General features: G+C 43.8%; 1 long non-coding RNA gene across 1 annotated transcript; it reads left to right on the plus strand.

The window, feature by feature from the left end:
• The first annotated feature begins 3,818 nt into the window (after positions 1–3,818).
• Positions 3,819–21,894, plus strand: LOC144338582 (uncharacterized). Its single transcript, XR_013412822.1, has 2 exons — positions 3,819–4,322; positions 21,148–21,894. It is a non-coding gene; the product is annotated as an uncharacterized LOC144338582 (long non-coding RNA).
• The last annotated feature ends 972 nt before the right edge of the window (positions 21,895–22,866 follow it).

The following is a 22,866-nucleotide window of genomic DNA, read 5'->3' on the forward strand; positions in this document are numbered from 1 at the left end:
GGCTTCCATGACAAAAATGTCCTGTCTCACAGTTCTAGAGGCTACAAGTCTGAGATCAAGGTGTTGGCAGGGCTGGTTCCTTCTGGGGATTGTGAGGGAGAAGCTGTTCCAGGCCTCTCCTCCAGCTGCTGGTGGTTGCTGGTGATCTTTGGCCTTCTGTGGCCTATAAAAGCATCACCCCATCTCTGCCTTCATCTTCGCATGGCATTCTCCCTGTGTCCGTGTCTCTGAGTCCAAAGTTTCCCTTTTTAAGGCCAGGCATGGTGGCTCACACCTGTAATCCCAGCACTTTGGGAGGCTGAGGTGGGCAGATCACTTGAGGTCAGGAGTTCGAGACCAGCCTGGCCAATATGGTGAAACCCTGTCTCTACTAAAAATACAAAAATTAGCCAGGCATGGTGGCACGTGCTTGTAGTCCCAGCTACTCAGGAGGCTGAGGCAGGAGAATCACTTGAACCCGGGGGGCAGAGGTTGCAGTGAGCTGAGATCATGCCACTGCGCTCCAGCCTGGAAGACAGAGCCAGACTGTCAGCTCCACCACCACCAAAAAAAAAAAAAAGCAAAAAAACGGAAAAAACAAAGTTCCCCTTTTTACAAGGACACCACTCAGACTGGTTTAGGGCCCACACACCACTGACCTCATTTTAACTTGATTACCTCTGTAAAGACCTTATCTCCAAATAAGGTCACATTCTGAGGCACTGGGTATTAGGACTTCAGCATGTGAATTTGGCGGGGGGAGGGACACAATTCAACCCACAACAAAGGGGGAGAATAGATTTTTTTTTTTTTTTTTTTTTTTTTTTTTTGAGACGGAGTCTCGCTCTGTCCCCCAGGCTAGAGTGCAGTGGCACAATCTCGGCTCACTGCAAGCTCCGACTCCCGGGTTCACGCCATTCTCCGGCCTCAGCCTCCCGATTAGCTGGGACTACAGGCGCCCGCCACTGTGCCCGGCTAATTTTTTCTATTTTTAGTAGAGACGGGGTTTCACCATGGTCTCGATCTCCTGACCTTGTGATCCGCCCGCCTCGGCCTCCCAAAGTGCTGGGATTACAGGCGTGAGCCACCGCGCCCGGCAGGGGGAGAATAGATTAAGAAAGTAGGACTTGAACTACAGTCACAAAAGACAGACAAAATAGAGGGCCTAGGCCAGGCGCGGTGGCTTCCACCTGTACTCCCAGCACTTTGAGAGGCCAAGGCGGGCGGATCACTTGAGCCCAGGAGTTCCAGACCAGCTAAGCCAACATGGTGAAGCCCCATCTCTACTTAAAATACAAAAATTATTCAGGCCTAGTGGCACGTGCCTGTAATCCCAGCTACTCGGGAGGCTGAGGTGGGAGAATCACTTGAACCCGGGAGGCGGAGGTTGCAGTGAGCCAAGATCTCGCCACTGCACTCCAGCCTAGGTGACACAGTGAGACTCCATCCAAAAAAAAAAAAAAAAAAAAAAGAGAGAGACTAGAACAGAATCATTTGAGGATGTAAAATCCACAAGTCTTGTTATTTCATGAAATGTGGGGGAAGGAGAGTTCAACTTCTAGGTTTGAAGTACTTGCATTTCAGAGTTATTTAAGTGTTAGGACCAGAGGAGGAGAATGAGAGAGGAAGGTAGAGAGGATTGGACTGTAAGGTGACAGATCATTCTAGATATATCGAGCTTGAAATATCTGTGGGACATTCCTATAGGTGAAACAGGAGAGAGATCAGAATCCTAAGACATGTTCGGTAGTGAGAAATGTGTAGATAGAAGTTTAAAATAATGAGCAAGCACAGACACAGTGGCTCACGCCTCTAATCCCAGCACTTTGGGAGGCCAAGGAAGGTGGATTGCTTGAGCCTAGGAGTTTGAGACCAGCCTGGGCAACATGGTAAAACCCTGTCTCTACAAAAAGAACAAAAATTTAGCTGGGCATGGCGGTGTATGCATGTGGTCCCAGCTACTTGGAAGGCTGAGGTGAGAGGATCACCTGAGCCTGGGAGGTCGAGGCTACAGTGAGCCAAGATCGTGCCACTGCACTTCAGCCTGGATGACAGAGTGAGACCCTGTCTCAAATAAAATAAAATAATGAGCAAGGAGGTAATTGCCCAAGGAAAGTGAGTAGAGAGAAGACAGAGGGTCAAGAACCAAAGGCTAGGGAACCCTCAGGTATCAGGGCTGTGCTTAGTATCAGAAGTTTATTTAAAAATTCCAAGCCGGGCACAGTGGCTCATGCCTATAATCCCAGCACTTTGGGAGGCTGAGGCGGGCGGATCATTTGAGATCAGGAGTTCAAGACTAGCTTGGCCAACATGGTGAAACCCTGTCTCTGGGGGCCGGGCGCGGTGGCTCAAGCCTGTAATCCCAGCACTTTGGGAAGCCAAGGGGTGGGGGGGTGGATCACGAGGTCAGAAGTTTAAGACCAGCCTGGCCAAGATGGTGAAACCCATCTCTACTAAAACTACAACAATAAGAAAGGCACAGTGGCAAGCGCCTGTAATCCCAGCTACTTGGGAGGCTGAGGCAGGAGAGTCACTTGAACCCAGGTGGCAGAGGTTGCAGTGAGCCAAGATGATGCCACTGCATTCCAACCTGGGCAACAGAGTGAGACTCTGTCTTGAAAAAAAAAAAAATTCCAAAGAGGAGCCAACTTTCCATAGGAATGTTTGATCTGTGAGAACATGAATGCTGTCTGATTTGTTCACTGCTAAATACTCAACTACCTAGAACAGTGCCTGACACAGAGTAACAGTTCTATGATAATAATAATTGTAATTATTATTTTTATTATTTAAGATGAGGGTCTCACTGTCACCCAGACTGGAATGCAGTGATGCAATCACGGCTCACTGCAGCCTCCAACTCCTAGGTTCAAGCAATCCTCCAGCCTCAGTCTCCCAAGTAGCTAGGATTACAGGTATGCACCACCACGCCGGGCTAATTTTTAAATTTTTTGTAGAAATGCGGTTCCACCATGTTGCCCAGGCTGGTCTCGAACTCTTGAGTTCAAGTGATCCTCCCACCTTGGCCTCCCAAAGTGCTGGGATTACAGGCCTGAGCCACTGCGCCTGACCAATTCCATAATTATTTGATGAATAAAATGTTGAATGAACTACTCAAAGAGAGGTGTATGAAAAATCAGGAGTTCATTGTCCCAGGAGCCATGGAAGTGATATCACCTCTACCATGTCTCACTTCAAAAATATCATTTTATGTTACTGATTGTAGTGACTTTAAAATTAGCTACTCCTAAAAGGTTTTTTTTTAAAACTTGCTTTGTAACATCATCATAAAAACTTCAGCACTTCAGCAAAAAGCCCGGGCAACAAAGTTAAACCCTGTCTCCACAAAAAGTTTTGAAAAATTAGCTGGGCATGGTGGTGTGCACCTATAGTCCCAGCTACTTGGGAGGCCAAGGTGGGAGGATCACTTGAACCCAGGAGTTTGAGGCTGCAGTGAGCTATGATTGCACCATTGCACTCCAGCCAGGATGACAGAATTGGACTCTGTCTCTACTAAAGAAAAAATAAAATAAAAGCCAGACATGGTGGCATGTTCCTGTAGTCCCAGCTACTCAGGAGGCTGAGGCAGGAGGATCGCTTGAACCCAGGAGTTGGAGGCTGCAGTGAGCAATGATCCCACCACTGCACTCCAGCCTAGGCAATAGAGAGAGACCCTGTTTCAAAAAAAGACCAAAAAAATTCAACAAAAAGTATTTGTTCATGGTGTTGGAATAGATGTTATTAATATATTAGATATTATTCTTCAAATGCAGTCTTACATGTTAATCCACAAAAATGATCAGATAAATAAAATTACTATATACTGCTTTACATGAATGTTCATAGCAGCTTTATTTGTAATAGATAAAAATGAGAAATGATCCAAATGTCCATCAACAAGTGGATAAACTGTGGAACAGCCATACAACGAAATACTACTCAGCAATAAAAAAGAATGAATATTGACACACACAATGACACTGATGAATCTCAAAATAGTAATGCTGCATGAAAGAAGCCACACAAGAAAGTGCATATACTGTATGATTCCATTTATATAGAATTCTAGAAAGTGCCAGTGAATCTATGGTTACAGAAAGCAGATTGGTGGCTGCCTGGCAGACGGCGGGAACAGAAAGGGGCAGAATGGATTACACAGAAGCAAGGAAACTTTTGGAGGTGAAGGATATGCTCGGTATCTTTTCTTTCTTTCCTTTCCCAAACCTGCCTTCCTGCCTTCCTGCCTGCCTTCCTTCCTTCCTTCCTTCCTTCCTTCCTTCCTTCCTTCCTTTCTTCCTTCCTTCCTTCCTTCCTTCCTTCCTTCCTTCCTCTTTCGAGATGGAGTTTTGCTCTTGTTACTCAGGCTGGAGTGCAATGGCGCGATCTCGGTTCACTGCAACCTCCGCCTCCCAGGTTCAAGCAATTCTAATGCCTCAGCCTCCCAAGTAGCTGGGATTACAAGCGTGTGCCACCACACCCGGCTAATTTTGTATTTTTAGTAGAGATGGGATTTCACCATGTTGGCCAGGCTGGTCTTGAACTCCCGACCTCAGGTGATCTGCCCTCTTTGGCCTCCCCAAGTGCTAGGATTACAGGTGTGAGCCACTGCGCCCGGCCATGTTCACTATCTTCACTATGGTGATGGTTTCACTGATGTGTACATCAAACTTATCAAAGAGTAACCTTTAAATATATATAGTTTATCATATGTCAGGTATACCCCAATAAAGATGATTTTTTAAATGCGTGTACCCAACAAAAGATGCAGGCAAAATACATTTCAGAAAATATGGTCAAAGCAAGTTTATTACCAACAGACTATCACTAAACTAACTTATAAATGGTGTACTTGAGGCAGAGTGACAGTAATACCACAGGAAAGGTTGGAGATGAAAGGAAGATGAAGACCAAGAAATAGACAAGCATGTGGGTAACCGTTATCACCCATTCTGTCCAATATTTTACTGAAGGTCTTAACTAGGGCAGGAAGAAAAAAGGGGGATATAATAGGTGTAAGGATAGGAAAAAAGGAAAAAATACTGTGATTTTCAGAAGTTATGATTGTCTATACAGAAAACCGAAGACTCTACAGAGAAAGTTTTAGAAATGAGAGACTTCAGCAAAGTTGCTGTAATATAGGCTAGATATCTCAAAATCGCTTGCATTCCTATACACTAGAAATAAACATTTAGAAAATATAGTTGAGGCTGGGAACAGTGGCACACGCCTGTGATCCTAGCAGTTTGGGAGGCCAGGGCAGGAGGATTGCTTGAGCCCAGGAGTTCCAGACCAGCCTGGGCAACATGGTGAAACCCCATCTCTACAAAAAATAAAAAAATTAGCTGGGCATGGTGGCACACACCTGTGGTCCCAGCTTTGGAGGCCGAGGCAGGAGAATTGCCTGCACCCAGGAGTTGGAGGCTGCAGTGAGCTGTGATCATGCCACTGTGCTCCAGCCTGAGTGACAGAGTCAGACCCTGCCTCAAAAAGAAAAAAAGAAAAGAAAAGAAAAGAAAAAAAAGATCAGTGGTTGTCAGGGGCTGGAGGGAGGGAGGGATGAATAAACAGATCATGGAGGATTTCTAGGGCAGTGGAACTCTTCTGTATGATACTATAATGGTGGAAACATGCATTATACATTTGTCCAAACCAAACCCAAACCACAGAATGTAAAACACCAAGAGTAAATCCTAAAGCACACTATGGACTTTAGGTGATAGTGATGTGTCAATGTTAGTTCACTGATTGGAACAAATGTACCACTCTGGTGAGAGAGGGTGATAGTGGTAGAGATTGTGCATGCGTTGAGGAAAGGGATATACGGGAACTCTCTATACCTTCTGCTCAATTTTGCTGTGAACCTAAAACTGCACTAAAAAGTAAAAAATACCATAGCATCTACAACAGCAGCCAAAAACATAAGGACCTAGAAATAAATCTGGGAAGAATGATGGCAATAATTATAGTGATTACTGTGGCCTGCACCACTCCAAGTATGTTATGTACATGTCTAATCCTCAAAGCAGTCCCATGAAATCAATACCATTATTCCCAATGCTATCATTTGGCCGTAAAAGTTGATTCTGGAGACAAGTGCCATTTTCCCACAGTCAAACTCCTAAACAGAGCCAGGCCTTGGATGCATGCACTTGTCTCCAGAATCAACTTTTTTTTTCTTTTTTTTTTTTTTGAGACGGAGTTTCGCTCTTGTTGCCCAGGCTGAAGTGCAATGGCGGGATCTCGGCTCACCACAACCTCCACCTCCCAGGTTCTAGCTATTCTCCTGCCTCAGCCTCCTGAGTACCTGGGATTACAGTCATGTGCCACCAGGCCAGGCTAATTTTGTATTTTTAGTGGAGATGGAGTTTCTCCATGTTGGGCAGGCTGGTCTCAAACTCCCGACCTCAGGTTATCTGCCCGCGTTGGCCTCCCAAAGTGCTGGGATTACAGGTGTGAGCCACCATGCCCGGCCCAGAATCAACTTTTATGGCCAAATTATAGCATTCTGTGGAAAGATAGAGAAGGAGAACTAAGCAAATGGAGAGTTACACCACATTCCTCCATGTGAAGAGTCAATATCAGTAAGATATCGAGTCTCACTGGATGAATCTTAGATTCAGTGCCATTTCAGGCAAAGTTTTCAAAAGATTTCCTGAGGAACTTCACAAGTGGACTTTATTTATTTATTTTTTTGAGACGGAGTTTCACTCTTGTTGCCCAGGCTGGAGTGCAATGGTGTGATCTCGGCTCACCGCAACCTCCGCCTCCCGATTCTCTTGCCTCAGCCTCCTGAGTAGCTGGAATTACAGGCATGCACCACCACGCCCAGCTAATTTTGTATTTTTAATAGAGAAGGGGTTTCTCTATGTTGGTCAGGCTGGTCTGGAACTCCCAACCTCAGGTGATCCGCCTGCCTCGGCCTCCCAAAGTGCTGGAATTACAGGCGTGAGCCACCGTGCCCGGCCCACAAGTGGACTTTAAAATTAATCAAGAAGCGTAAAGGCCTAAGACAGTTCTTAAAACAAGTGAGGTAGAGGAAACTGCTCATAAGATTTCAGATTTATTATAAAGATGTAGTAACCAAGCAGTGTGATATTGTTGAAAGGAAACACAAACATCCCAAGGAAGGAAAAAGGGGAGTACCCAGAAATAGACCTGTCTAGAGCCACTGATCTTATGACAGAGATGGACAGTAGGTCAGTGGGAAAGCACGGATATTCACATAAATACCTGGAACAATCGGGTATCTATGAGGGAAAAATGTAATAGGACCCCTACTTTGCACTTTAATTTTTATTTTATTTTATTTTATTTTATTTTATTTTATTTTAGAGACAGAGTATTGCTCTGTCACCTAGGCTGAAGTGCAGTGGAACAAACATGGCTCACTGCAGCCTCAAACTCCTGGGCTCACGTGATCCTCCTGCCTCAGCCTCCAGAGTAGCTGGGATTACAGTCAAGCATCACCACACTCAGGTAATTTTATTTAAAATTTTTGTCTGTAGAGATGGGGGTCTTGCTATGTCGCCCAGGCTGATCTTGAACTCCTGGCCTCAAGGGATCCTCCTGCCACTGGGATTACAGGTGTGAGCCATCACACCTGGCCCCTACTTCACACTTTACATACCAATCAGTTTTAGAGGGATTGAAACGCAAATGTGAAATATTTGAAATATCATAGAAAATATCATAGAAGAAATTGCAAGGGAATAGCTTTATAAACTCAGGGTAGAAAAGAATTCCTTAAATTAGATATAACCACACCAACTGCCTAGGAAAGAATAATCTGGTTCATCTATATTCAAATTAAAAAGTTTTGTTAATCACAACATACCATTTTTTAAGTGAAACATACAACCCACGGAATGTTATTTGCAATGAAACCAAGAAAGCGCTAATCTCTGGGATATATATTGAGAGGAATAAGGCACATGGCATAAGAACACATATGCTGACACCATTTATATAAAGTTTAAATACTTGTAGAAATATTTATATATTTGTACTATATATTTAGTATATAGTATATATGTTATATACTATATATACTAGTACATAATATACATAACTTTAGTTATATATATAAGTATATAAAAATACATAGAATATATATATTTAGACTTCAGTATAGAACTGGGCCAATGGGAATGTCTAGCCAAGGAGCAGTGTGAGGGTCCTTGGGTGGAAATTGCTAAGAGGAAACATCAGGGGTAAGGGGCGTTCTGGCTAAACCGACCTAACAGGATTCTTGCTGAAGGCAGGCCAGGGGAATCAGACATCACACATCACCTGGGGGATGGTGGAAGATGAGGAACCAGATCAGATAGCAAGGGTGATCAGAGATTGAGGATAATCAGACACGGAGGATGGAGGGTTCATGCCACACTGACTTAGCCGGGCTCTTTGCTAAAACTGGGTTTTACAAGGAAGTGCGCAGATGTGCCAAGGAGAAGTTTCAGGGGCCTGAGTAAAATTTGGTCAAGCAAAGAATCTTCGTCAAGGGCACCCTCTGCACACCCAGAGTGCCTGGTGGCCAGTTCTCCTAATTCCGATTTCGCTAGGAACTGCAAATCTTCCAGCCCATCTCATTTTCAAAACTGCAGATAATTTTATGAGGGCTTAAAGGACAGGACCTGTATCAGGTGCCTAGATGGTTGCTGGCATTTTACGTTTTTGTTTTTTGTTTGTTACTTAGAGATAGGTTCTCTGTTGCCCAGGCTGGAGTGCAGTGGTGTGATCATAGCTCACTGCAGCCTCACTTGCTCATTCACAGAGCCTATCCCCCTCCCCGAGCAAACTAAGGCATTCATTGGTGCAGCTCTCTCAGGATCCCTCTAGTCTGTAGTTGGCCAAGTGTGATCCCAACCCCAATGTCAAGCCCATACCTTCATAGCGACCAGTGTCAGCCTAATGGGGGCCTTGGGTGCTGCAAAGAGGTGCACTTGCTGTCACTAGAGGTATGTGTAACCTTGTCTTTCACACACCTTCTATTAGGAAAAGCTGAGTGTTGCAACCCAAGGGGCATGAGGAGGGTATCTCCTAGCCCCCACCATGGTTTCTAAATCACACTAAAGGGCTGGGCTCAGTGGCTCATGCCTATAATCCCAGCACTTTGGGAGGCTGAGGCAGGTGGATCACTTGAGGTCAGGAGTTGAAGACCAGCCTGGCCAACATGGTGAAACCCCGTCTCTACTTAAAAAAAAAAGCACGAAAATTAGCTGGCTGTGGTGGCACATGCCTGTAATTACAGCTACTTGGGAGGCTGAGGCGGGAGAATCACTTGAACCTGGCAGGTGGAGGTTACAGTAAGCTGAGATCGTGCCACTGCACTCCAGCCTGGGTGACAGAGCGAGACTCTGTCAAATAAATAAATAAAAATAAACAAACAAATCCCATTAAAGCATACAGAGCCTCATGGAGAAATGGCTGCTTCCAGAGTTGGGGTAGGGAAAGACAAGATGAGCCTGGAACATTTTGTGCCACAGAGTAAAGAAGTACTCAAAGAACGATGGGCCCATGTCAAAATAATACAGGAGCCAGTTAGAAGGGACTCTCACTAGGCCAAATCTGGAGAAAATAAATACATAATTACAGGACTTCCAGTCCTGGCCAGGGTGGCATAGTCCCATTCCTCCTGAGTCCTCCCTCTTATAACTAAAAATCCATGTACACAACCCAACAAACAAGCAAAGGAAGACTCTGAAAGGTGGGAAGAAGGTGAACTGCCTAGTGACCTCGGGACTTGAGGAACAACATGGCAGCGAGTTTCCTCAGCTCCCTTACTGCCTCCCACATATCCCGGACAAGGAGCTACAGAAGCCTCCTGGGCTCAAGCAATCCTCCCACCTCAGCCTCCCAAGCGCCTGGCACCACAGGTGCACACCACCACACCCACTAATTTTCTATTTTTTGTAGATATGGGGCCTCACTGTGTTGTCCAGGCTGGTCTTGAATTCCTGGGCTCAAGAGATCCTCCCACATCAACCTCCCAAAGTGTTGGGATTACAGGCATGAGCCACCATGCCCGGCCCCAATGCAATTCTTATCAAAATGCCAGTGAAATTTTTTGCAGACCAACTTATTCTAAAATTTACATGGAATAATCCACATAAAGTGGATCATATGGTGGAAGGAATCACTTTACTCAATATTAAGGTTTACCATATAACCACAGTAATCAAGACAGTATGGTATTGGAGAAGGGATAGACACATAGACCAATGGAACAGAATAGAGAACCCAGAAATAGACCCATACCAATGTGCCCAACTGATTTTTTTGATTTTTATTTTTAATTTAATTTAATTTAATTTTTTTTTTTTAGACACAGGGTCTCACTCTGTCACCTAGGCTGGAGTGCAATGGCATGATCACAACTCACTGTAGCCTTGACCTCCTGGACTCAGGCAATCCTCCCACCTCACCCTCCTAAGTAGCTGGGACTACAGGTGTTTGGCACCACACCTGGCTATTTTTTTTTTTTTTAATTTTTGGTAGAGATGGGGTCTTGCTAGGTTGTCCAGGTTACCAACTGAGTCTCACTCTGTCACCCAGCCTGGAGTGCAGTGGTGTGATCACAACTCACTTCAGCCTTGACGTCCAGGACTCAGGTGATCCTCCCACCTCAGCCTCCCAAGTTGCTGGTACTATATGCACACACCACCATGCCTGGCTAATTTTTTTATTTATTGTAGAGACGGAGTTTTGCCATGTTGCCCGGGCTGGGCTGCCAACTGATTCTTGACAAAGGTACAAAAGTAATTCAGTGGAACAAATAATGCTGGAGCCATAGGACATCCAATAGCAAAAACAAACAAACAAAAACCAAAAAAGGAACCTGCACCTAAATCACACTTAGTACAAAAATTAACTCCAAATGGATGGATCATTGACTTAAATGTGAAGTGTAAAACTATAATGCTTCTAGGGAAAAACCTAGGACAGTATCTTTGGGATTAGGGCTAGGCAAAAAGAATTTAGAAGACAAAAAACACAATTCATAAAAAGGAAATTTGATTATTAGAAACTTTTGCTCTGTGAAAAGACAAGCTATAGGCTGTGAGAAAATATTTGTAAACGACATATTTGACAAAAGGCTAGTATCTAGAATATAAAAAAGAACTCTCAAAACCCAACAGTAAAGAAGCAAACAATCCCTTTAGAAAATGGGCAAAAGATGCAAAGAGACATTTCACTGAATGGAATGTACAGATGGCAAATATGCACATGAAAAGATGTTCAATATCACTCACCATTAAGAAAATGCAAATTAGGCTGGGTGTGGTGGCTCACGCCTGTAATCCCAGCACTTTGGGAGGCCGAGGTGGGCAGATCACCTGAGCTCAGGAGTTCGAAACCAGCCTGGCCAACATGGTGAAACCCTGCCTCTACTAAAAATAGAAAAATTAGCCCGGCATGGTGGTGTACACCTGTAGTCCCAGCTACTGGGGAAGCTGGGGCAGGAGAATTGCTTGAACCCAACAGGCAGGGGTTGTAGTGAGCCAAGATCACGTCATTGCACTCCAGCCTGGGCAACAGAGTGAGACTCCGTCTCAAAAAAGAGAAAAAAGAAAAAGAAAAAAAAAGAAAAGAAAATGCAAATTAAAACCACAATCAGTTATCAGTCATACATACTTATCAGAATGGCTAAAATTTAAAAAAAAAAAATACAGTGACAATGCCAGATGCTGGCCAGGATGCAGAGAAACCAGATCACTCATGCATGGCAGGTGGGAATATAAAATGGTCCCGACAGTCTGGCAGTTTCTTACAAACTAAACATGCAATTACCATATAACCTAGCAATTGCACTCTTGGGCAGTCATCCTTGAGAAATGAAAACCTATATTCACATAAAAACCTGTACATTAATGTTCATAGCAGCTATGTTAGAAATAATGAACGACTGGAAACAACCCAGACATTCTTCAATAGGCGGATGGTTAAACAAACCATGGTACATCCATACTGTGGAATACTATTCAACAAGAAAAAGGAACAAGATGGGCTGGGTGCAGTGGTCATGCCTGTTATCTCAGCACTCTGGGAGGCCAAGGTGGGTGGATCACTTGAGCCCAGGAGTTCGAGACCAGCCTGGGCAACATGGCAAAACCCCGTCTCTACAAAAAATACAAAAATTACCCTGGTGTGGTGGTTTGCACTTGCAATCCCAGCTATTTGGGAGGTTGATTGAGGTGGGAGGATCATTTGAGCCTGGGAGGCGGAGGTTGCAGTGAGCCATGATCGAGCCACTACGCTCCAGCCTGAGTGACAGAGTGAGACCCTGTTTCAAAAAAAGAAAAAAAAAATGGTACAAAATGTTGATACATGCAACAACTTGGATGAATCTCCAGGGAACTATGCTGAGTGAAAAAAGTCAAATCCAACAGGTCACATATTGTATAACTCAAGTTCTATAACAGTCATGAAATGACAACATTCTAGAGATAGAGAACGGATTAGTGTCAGGGATTAGGAACGTGGAGGGGATAGATGGCAGGCACAAGGGTAGCAGGTGTGGTTGTGAAAGGGCAACAGGAGACATCCCAGGGTTGTGTCAATGGCCACATCCCGGTTGTGATATTGTGCTGTTGTTCTAGAAGGTGTCACCATTGGAGGAAACTGGGTGAAGGGCACATAGGATCTCTCTGTATTATTCTTGCGATTGCATGGGAATTGACACTGATCTCAAAATCAAAGTTTTAAAAATGTGCAGCTCACCTAGGATGATTGTGTAACTGGTTTAGACCATGGCTACATAGAAGTAACCAGAGAGTGGTGAGAACAAGGTGGGGCAGGAAGGAATCTTCTGGACACAGAAGAGAACAACAAGCAAGAACATGGTGGTGGGAGCCACACTGTCTGGGTTCGAATCTTGGCTCTGGCCCACACTTGTGCTGTGGCCCTGGCTAAGTTACTGCCTTCCTCCGAGCCTCAGTTTTCTTATCTGTGAAATGTAGGTGAGTTCATATGTGGAATTGCTTAGGACAGCACCTGATACAGAGCTAGCACTCAAGGGTTTGTTATTCTTTCTATCATTTCACCTAGGAAGGATGTGCTCAACTGGAAATGCTAGGTGGACTTCTTAGAGTAACACCATAAAATCCATCATGTGAATGTTTAGCTCATGAGAATTTCACTCTTCATGCTCTGGTGTAACTAACATATATTTTACATACTCACTTGTATGACTATTCAGATCTGCTGCAGTACTTCATTCTTCACTATCCCAATTTATGTGATGAAAAGAATATAAATTTTTTAAAATAAAAAATAACCTATAACTCATAGAATAAAATAGGGAACCATGAGTCCATACTGATATAAATACATGAATGCATTGAAAATTTGATGAGGAACAGGATGTTTACAAGATCTCAAAGTGCCTTTCCGCAAACTACTGATTTTTTAAAATAATTTTAATGTATAATGTTATCATTTCAACATGTAATCAATATAAAAGTTGAGATAAGGCTGGGTGCAATGGCTCACATGTGTAATCCCAGCACTTTAGGAGGCCGAGGTGGGTGGATCACCTGAGGTCAGGAGTTCGAGACCAGCCTGGCCAACATGGTGAAACCCTGTCTCTACTAAACCTACAAAAAAAATTAGCTGGGCATGGTGGTGGGCACCTGTAATCCTGGCTACTTGGGAGGCTGAGGCAGGAGAATTGCTTGAACCCAGGAGGCAGAGGTTGCAGTGAGCCGAGATTGTGCCATTGCACTCCAGCCTGGGCAACATGAGCGAGACTCTGTCTCAAAAAAAAAAGATGGTTTCCCTTATATCTTTAGGTCTTCGATGTGAAGCCTCCTGTGTCACATAAAACAATAATCAAATAAATTTGTCATGCTTTTCTCTTGTTAACCAGTCTTTGTTATAGGGATGTCAGTCATGACTCTTATGATGAGTAAGGAAAGGGATCATCCTCTTTCTGCCCCTACACTAATTTACAGGAAAATAATTATTTTCCTTATCATATATATATAAATTATTTGTGATTAATATATTCAATGTAATATACGAGTAGATGCAGCTAAAGTGTCTGAGAATAGTTTGTTTCATCATCAAAGTGATTCAAAACTATTCAGTAATGTTTTTACCCAACACTTTTACCCAATAAATAGCTAAAAAAAAAAAAAAAAACCAAAAAACCCCTACATATTACAGTTATTTCCCTTCCATTCTGTTTGCTCAAAGCCAGAGAGCAAAATTTACTGGTATTATTAATTATTTTAAATGGCTCTTCTCTTACAAACTTAATATGAAGGCGATGAAAGGCTTTCTCTGCCTTTCCAACTTGGAGTTTTTGATGCCAAAATAGCATATATCAGGTTTTGTTTGTTTGTTTGTTTGTTTTTTTTTGGGGGGACGGAGTTTTGCTCTTGTTGCCCAGGCTGGAGTGCAATGGCGTGATCTCGGCTCACCACAACCTCTGTCTCCTGGGTTCAAGTGATTCTCCTGCCTCAGCCTCCCGGGTACCTGGGATTACAGGCATGTGCCACCAGGCCAGGCTAATTTTGTATTTTTAGTAGACACAGGGTTTCACCATGTTGGCAGGCTGGTCTCAAACTCCTGACCTCAGGTGATCTGCCCACCTCGGCCTCCCAAAATGCTGGGATTACAGGCGTGAGCCACCATGTCCACTCATATTTCATAATTTCAAGGTGGTGTGGCTTATCTCTATTCACAAAATATCCTGGCATTGTTCTGTTTTTGTACTGATTAGCTTAATTGCCTGTTCTATGGCATTTTCTTCCTCTACATCTTACTACTTAAAAAGTGCAGATATAGGCTGGGTGCGGTGGCTCACGCCTGTAATCCGAGCACTTTGGGAGGCCGAGGCAGGTGGATCACTTGAGGTCAGCAGTTTGAGACCAGCCTGACCAACATGGTGAAACCCAGTCTCTACTAAAAATACAAAATTAGCTGGGGTGGTGGCGCATGCCTGTAATCCCAGCTACTTGGGAGGCTGAGGCAGGAGAATTGCTTGAACCCAGGAGGCGGAGGTTGCAGTGAGCCGAGATCGCGCCACTGCACTCCAGCCTGGGCAACAAGAGTGAAATTCCGTCTCAAAAAGCAAAACAAAACAAAAAGTGCAGACATTTATTTTTACTTATTTATTTAAAATTTTTCTTTAGCGATGGGGTGATATAGTTTGAATATATGTCCTTGCCAAAGCTCATGTTGAATTGTAATCCCCAGTGTTTGAGGTGGGGCCTGGTGGGAGGTGATTGGGTCATGGGGGCAGATCCTTCATGGCTTGGTGCTGTCCTCATGATAGTGAGTGGGTTTACTTCAAGAGATATTTGGTTGTTTAAAGTGTGTGGCACCTCCCCACCCTTTGCTCTCGCTCTGCCATGTAAGATACCTGTTCCCACTTTGGCTTCCGCCATGAGTAAAAGCTCCTTGAGGCCTCCCCAGGCTCCTTCCTGTACAGTCCTGTACAAAACTGTGAGCCAATTAAGCCTGTTTTCTTTATAAATTACCCAGTCTCAGGTATTTCTTTATAGCAATGCAAGAATGGCCTAATTCACGGACAGAGTCTCCCTCTGTTGCCCAGGCTGGTGTAGTGGCTCCGTCTCGGTTCATTGCAACCTCTGCCTCCCAGGTTCAAGCAATCCTCCTGCCTCAGCCTCTGGAGTAGCTGAGATTACAGGTGCTAGCCACCATGCCCAGTTAAGTGCAATATTTAAAGGGTTCTGAAATTTTTCTTCCTTTGAAAGCTTTCATTAACTGAGAACTTCAAAGTGCTATTTTCCTGAGAAAGTCAAATAACTTTCAATTATTTCTAGGGTCCCCTAGTAGTTACGTGGGGAAATAAAAAAGAAAATTCAATATCTATCTTACTCCTCATGCCAAAGTAAATTCCATCTGGATAGAAGCTTTAAATGTAAAATAAAAAATCAAAATAAAACCAATCAACAAACTTGGGAGTATTACATTAAAACAAGGGATTTTTTTTTTTTTTTTTTTGGAAACAGAGTCTTGCTCTGTTGCCCAGGCTGGAGTGCAGTGGCTTAAGCTCAGCTCACTGCAACTTCCGCCTCTCGAGTTCAAGCAATTCTCCTGCCTCAGCCTCCCAAGTAACTGGGACTACAAGTGCCCACCACCGCGCCCAGCTAATTTTTTTTTTTTTTTTTTTTTTTTTTTTTGGTATTTTTAGTAGAGACGGGGTTTCACCATGTTGCCCAGGCTGGTCTCAAACTCCTGAGCTCAGACAATCCACCTGCCTCGGCCTCCCAAAGTGCTAGGATTACAGGTGTGAGCCACTACGCCCAGCCAGGGAAAATATTTTTATAATTGACAAATTGGAAGTCATGAAAAAAATTGATGAATTAGGCCCCCTAAAATTTTAATTCTTTGCATGTGCTTTGGTACATTTTGCTGATCTTATACCAAGATAATTTTTTTAAGGAAAATGAGATCAGTGAGTACTTGCTCTGCAAGCTATTTTTATTCACTTGGCAATAAAATAATGGCATCTTTCCAAGTGAGTTCATTTGTTTTAATGGATGTATTAGTATCTCATTATATAAAAGTCTATATTTAGATATTACCCTCTTCTCTTTTGTTAATATCTTAACTAACTGGGTTATATGAGGAGCAAAGAATGAGCCCACACCAACACCAACACCAACCAGTAACGTCTAAAGGTTCTAATCGAAGGGTTCCCAGCACCTAAACCAATGGTTTCACGACATTCTCTGCTTCAACATGTAGCTAGAGACAAGTGATTCTGAGAAGAAAACTGCCGAATCACAGAACAATTTTACACTACTCCAGGTGGATAGAAAGTTTAATATTTAAAAACAACAGGCTGGGTGCGATGGCTCATGCCTGTATCCCAGCACTTTGGGAGACCGAGGATGGAAGATCACTTGAGCCCAGGAGTTTGGGACCAGCCTGGGCAACATAGAGAGATCCTCGTCTTTACAAAGATAATAAAAAATATTAGCGAAGTGTGGTGGTGCACACCTGTAGTCCCAGCTACTGGTGGGGGAGCTGAGGTGGTGGTGGGGCTCCAGTTGGTGGGGGGGATGTTGAGGTGAGAGGATGGCTTGAGCCCATGAGTTCAAGGCTGCAGTCAGCTATGACAGCGCCACTGCACTCCAGTCTAGGTGACAGAGCGAGACCTTGTCCCAAAATAATAATAATAATAATAATAATAATAATAAAACAAAAAACAAAAGTTCATTTAGATTTTGAAGATAATAAACTTATGAATGTTAAAAATTACACAGTTTTCTTTCCAGAGTGATGATAAAAGTGTACTATTTGAGTCATTAACTCTTTTTTTTTTTTTTTTTTTTAAGAGAGTCTCTGTCGAGCAGGATGGAGTGCAGTGGCACGATCTCAGCTCACTGAAACATCCACCTCCAGAGTTCAAGCAATTCTCTTACCTCAACCTCTGGAGTAGCTGGTATGACAAGTGTGCACCACCACCCACCTCAGCCTCTCAAAGTGCTGGGATTACAGGCGTGAGCCACTATGCCCGGCCCATTTTAGTCATTAACTTTTAAAAATAAACTTCACACATCAGTACATCTCAGATGTTTATAACAAAAAGGAGGGTGGACGTGTGTGTAGGGGGGTGAGCTTTCTGATTTGACCACCTCAATATTGTATCTGCCAAGCAGTTTCCAACTTGTATCAAGTCAAATGAGTACTTAGTTGTTTTCTTTGGTTCTTGGAATATTTCCCCTACATTCTCCATGGCTTGGTTCTTTCCAGAAAATTCCCTGGATGGAATTTTCCACATAGCCCAGCAGAGGGCCCCGTATTCTGAGTGACAGTCAGGCATACACAGAAGACACTGCAGACACCAGTCAGCAAATCAGGAACGAGAATTTCTCTCCTCCCAGGCTCCAGCCAAAGGGCTCTCAGGTTCCAGTTGCAGCCGGTCAGCTAACGACTGACGGTGTCTGCGCTTCCTTTTGGTCTAGAAACTACAAATAGTTTCTAAGAATACCCAGTGGCTCTGGAAAAGATTTCCATCATGTGAATGAGCCTGCACGTATTTTATATTACAGCTTTTACTCCCCTCAGATTCCTATTCTCATTTTAAAATGTATTTAAAAGATACAGAGACATATAAAGGCTTCAGAAAAGAAATGCATTAAAAAGGAATATATCGCAACGGTAAATTACTAAAGAGATTATGGCTTATTTCGCTCCATTCTTTAATTTCCCAGATTTTACACCATTATTGTGTTTCCTTTGTTTTGAATATTCTCTTTTCAAAAAGAGAAAATATAGTTTGAAAAAGCAGCTGAGTGCGGTGGCTCATGCCTTGAATCCCAGCACTTTGGGAGGCCGAGGTGGGTGGATTATTTGAGGTCAGGAGTTCAAGACCAGCCTGGCCAACACGGTGAAACCCTCTCTCTACAAAAATACAAAACTTAGCTGGGCATGGTGTCGGGCGCCTGTAATCCGAGCTACTTGGGAGGCTGAGGAACGAAAATTGCTTGAACCTGGGAGGCGGTGGTTGCAGTGAGCTGAGATCGTGCCACTGCACTCCAGCCTGGGCGACAGAGCGAGACTCTGTCTCAAAAAAAAAAAAAAAAAAAAAAGAAAAAGGAAGAGACAGGAAGTAAATATATGTCTAAAAAACACTTGGAGCAATTTTTTAAAATCTGTATTAAAAGAATTTTTAGAACATAAGTGGGTGCTTATGTGTAAAATAATATATAAGACAGTGATTTATTTAGCCTATATATAACTGATCATTTTAACCCTTGTAGCCAAAAAGTAGAAGCACCCACTTATGTGCAGAGGGTACAGATATCTTTTCCAGAAAGAAATGAAAAAAAGTGCACCATGAAGTGCCGTTATTTTTATCTTGATTTCAAGGAGGAGGAGGAGACCCTGTCTGATGACTTTCTGTCATTAAAGTATATTTTGAATGAAAGGATCATTTACCCATTTATTCCACAAATATTTAGAGATTCGGGTACTTTTCATATCATGAACTCCCTAACCCTCTGAAGAAAAAGGGACCTCATCTAGATCACAAGTCCTTCTTCTTAGGAAACTGGAACTGTTACTATCACTCCAACCCCAGCTGTCACTTGGCTAAGCTCCACTCATTCTTTGGTCCTCCAACTATTCTTCAGGGAGATCTCATCTCCCTGGACCTTAACTGGCCTCTGCCCTCTGGGCATTGCCTTCCTCAGTACCCGTGGATGGGCCCAGTCATCAAACCCATTGCAGACACGGAGGGCTTCCCTAAACTGTGAGTGCAAAGAAGGGCCAGGAAACCCTTGAGTCAAACCTGCTGACATGGAAGGCCTACGTACATATATGTGGACATACAGAATAAGTATGTTTGTAGGCATTCTTTAGCTCCAAGATAGGGGATTTCTTGTCTTTTCCACCATATTTTATTTTGCATTTTAAAATGCTTATTTTGTGCCAGGCGTGGTGGCTCATGCTTGTAATCCCAGCACTTTGGGAGGCCAAGGCGGGCAGATCACTTGAGGTCAGGAGTTTGAGACCAGGCTGGCCAACATGGTGAAACCCCATCTCTACTAAAAATACAAAAATTAGCCAGGTGTGGTGGCAAGCTCCTGTAGTCCCGCTACTCGGGAGGCTGAGGCACAATCTCTTGAACCCAGATGGCGCAGGTTGCAGTGAGCCAAGATCGCACCACTGCACTCCAGCCTGAGCGACAGAGCGAGACTTTGTCTCAAATAAAATAAAATAAAATAAGGCTGGGCGTGGTGGCTCACACCTGTAATCCCAGCACTCTGGGTGGATCATGAGGTCAGGAGATCGAGACCACCCTGGCTAATATGGTGAAACCCCATCTCTATTAAAAATACAAAAATTAGCCAGGCGTGGTGGTGTGTGCCTATAATCCCAGCTACTTTGGAGGCTGAGACAGGAGAATTCCTTGAACGTGGGAGGTGGAGGTTGCAGTGAGCCAAGATCATGCCATTGCACTCTAGCCTGGGTGACAAAGCGAGACTCTGCCTCTAAATAAATAAATAAATAAATAAATAAATAAATAAAATCCGCTTATTTTGAAATAATTTCAAACAGAAAACTTGTAGGAATAGAACAAAGAACTGTATATCTTCTATCCAGATTCCTCACTTGCTAAAATTTTACCCTGTATGCTTTTGTTTAGAGATAGTCTCCCTGTGTCGTCTAGACTGGGGTGCAGGGGTGTGATCACAGCTCATCGCAGCCTCAACCTCCGGGGCTCAAGAGATCTTCTCACCTCAGCTTCCCAAGTAGCTGGGACCACAGGCAGGCAATCACCACACCCAGCTAATTTTTAATTTTTTTGTAGAGACAGGATCTTGCTCTGTTGCCCAGGCTGGTCTTGAAATCCTGGGCTCAAGCAATCCTTCCACCTTGGCCTCCCAAATTGCTGGGATTACAGGTGTGAGCCATTGCACTCAGCTGCTAGTTTTCTTAATTAAAAGTGATGTAGGTAACCTGTAAATAAAGGATTAAAAATTTAGATGTTCTAAAATAGACAGAAGAAATTAGCTATTAAGCCATGAAAAGACTCAGATGATATTTAAATGAATATTGTTAAGTGAAAGAAGCCAGTTTAAAAGGTTAAATACTGTGATTCCAAGTATATGACATTTTTGGAAAAGGTGAAACTAATGAGGGAATAAAAGATCAGTGGAAGGCTGGGCACGATGGCTCATGCCTGTAATCCCAGCATTTTGGGAGGCTGAGGTGGGAGGATCACTTGAGGCCAAGACTTCAAGACTAGCCTGGGCAACATAGTGAGACTCCATCTCTATAAAAAATAAATAAAAAATTGGTGGTTGCTTGGGGTTCCAGGGAAGGGATGGAAATTTTTAGTTTTATTAATAACTTGTAAATATTAATATATGTGGTATGTGGCTTCTATTTGGATTCTTACTTCAGGACCTGCTAGGGGTGGGCTTGGAATATTGCATAGATGGGCCGGGTGCTGTGGTTCACGCCTGTAATTCCAGCACTTTGGGAGGCTGAGGTGGGCGGATCACGAGGTCAGGAGTTCAAGACCAGCCTGGCCAACATAGTGAAACCCCATCTCTACAAATACAAAATAATACAAATACAAAAATACAAAAAAAAAATTAGCTGGGCATGGTGGCGGGCGCCTATAGTCCCAGCTACTTGGGAGGCTGAGGCAGGAGAATTGCTTGAACCTGGGAGGTGGAGGTTGCAGTGAGCCAAGATCACGCTACTGCACTCCAGCCTTGGCGATAGAGCGAGACTGTCAAAAAAAAAAAAAAGAACATTGCATAGATGTTCTTCTTAAAGAAAAGCAAGTTTGAAGGAACTTGTTCCACCAGATGTCAGAGCATATATAACTTAGCACAGCGTGGTACTGCTGCAGGGATAGACAAGCAGATAAATGAAGCTGGATGGAAGGCACAGCAGCATGCCCAGCATGGACCCTTGGTCTGTGATCAAGGTGTTATTACAGAGCAATGGGGAAGGGCAGACCTTTCAAAACAATGGTTCTCAGCTGGGTGAGGTGGCTCATGCCTGGAATCCCAGTGCTTTGGGAGGCTGGGGCAGGAGGATTGTTTGAGGCCAGGAGCTCAAGACCAGCCTTGGCAACATGGCAAAACCCTGTCTCTACAAACAATAAGAAAATTACCTGGGTGTGGTGGCGTGTACCTGTAGTCCCAGCTACTCAGGATCCTGAGGTGGGAGGATCACTTGAGCCCAGTTGTTCAAGGTTATAGTGAGCTATGATTGCACTGCTGCACTCCAGCCTGGGTGACAGAGTGAGATCCTGTCTAAAAAGAAAAAAAAAAAAAAAAGGCCGAGCGCGGTGGCTCACGCCTGTAATACCAGCACTTTGGGAGGCAGAGGTGGGCGGATTACGAGGTCAGGAGATCGAGGCCATCCTGGCTAACACTGTGAAACCCCGTCTTTACTAAAAAATACAAAACAAAATTAGCCGGGCGTGGTGGCGGGCGCCTGTAGTCCCAGCTACTCGGGAGGCTGAGGCAGGAGAATGCCATGAACCCAGGAGGCGGAGCTTGCAGTGAGCCGAGATCGCGCCACTGCACTCCAGCCTGGGCGACAGAGCGAGACTCCGTCTCAAAAAAAAATAAAAAAAGAAAAAAAGATTCTGAGCCCAATTGCATATCTATAGGGAAAAGAAAACCACTAAAATTCGTTCCCTATTGCACACTATCCACCAAACATCACCTCACAGGATATTATAGATCTGAACGTGAAAGGCAGAACTAGGCCCAGCATGGTGGCTCATGCCTGTAATCCCAGCACTTAGGGAGGCTGAGATGGGGGAATCACTTGAGCTCAGGAGTTCAAGACCAGCCTGGGCAACATAGTGAGACCTCATCTCTACTGAAAATTAAAAAATTAGCTGGGCCTAGTGGCACACACCTGTAGTCCCAGCTACTCAGGAGGCTGAGGCACCAGAATCGCTTGAACCTGTAAGGCAGAGGTTGCAGTGAACCATGACTGCACCACTGCACTCTAGCCTGGGTGACAGAGTGAAACAGTATCTCAGAAAAAAAAAAAAAAAGAGAGAGAGAAAGAAAGAAAGAAAGAAAGAAAGAAAGAAAGAAAGAAAGAAAGAAAGAGAAAGAAATAAAGAAAGAAAGGCAGAACTAACTATAAAGCCTTTAGTAAATAATGGAGTTTTTGTAAATGAATATAAAAAGAAGAAACGCAATGGAAAAGAATAACTATCGGCAACTCACAATGAAGGAAGTTCAGATGACATCTAAACATGTGAAAAAGGGCTCTGTCTCATTAGAAACAAGGAAATTGCACATTAAAACCACAATAAGATTGTCAAACATGATTGGGAGCGGGTGGCTCACGCCTGTAATCCTAGCACTTTGGGAGGCCGAGGCGGGTGGATCAAGAGGTCAGGAGATTGAGACCATCTCGGCC

This window comes from Macaca mulatta, chromosome X, assembly GCF_049350105.2.
Source record: "Macaca mulatta isolate MMU2019108-1 chromosome X, T2T-MMU8v2.0, whole genome shotgun sequence".
NCBI lineage: Eukaryota > Metazoa > Chordata > Mammalia > Primates > Cercopithecidae > Macaca > Macaca mulatta.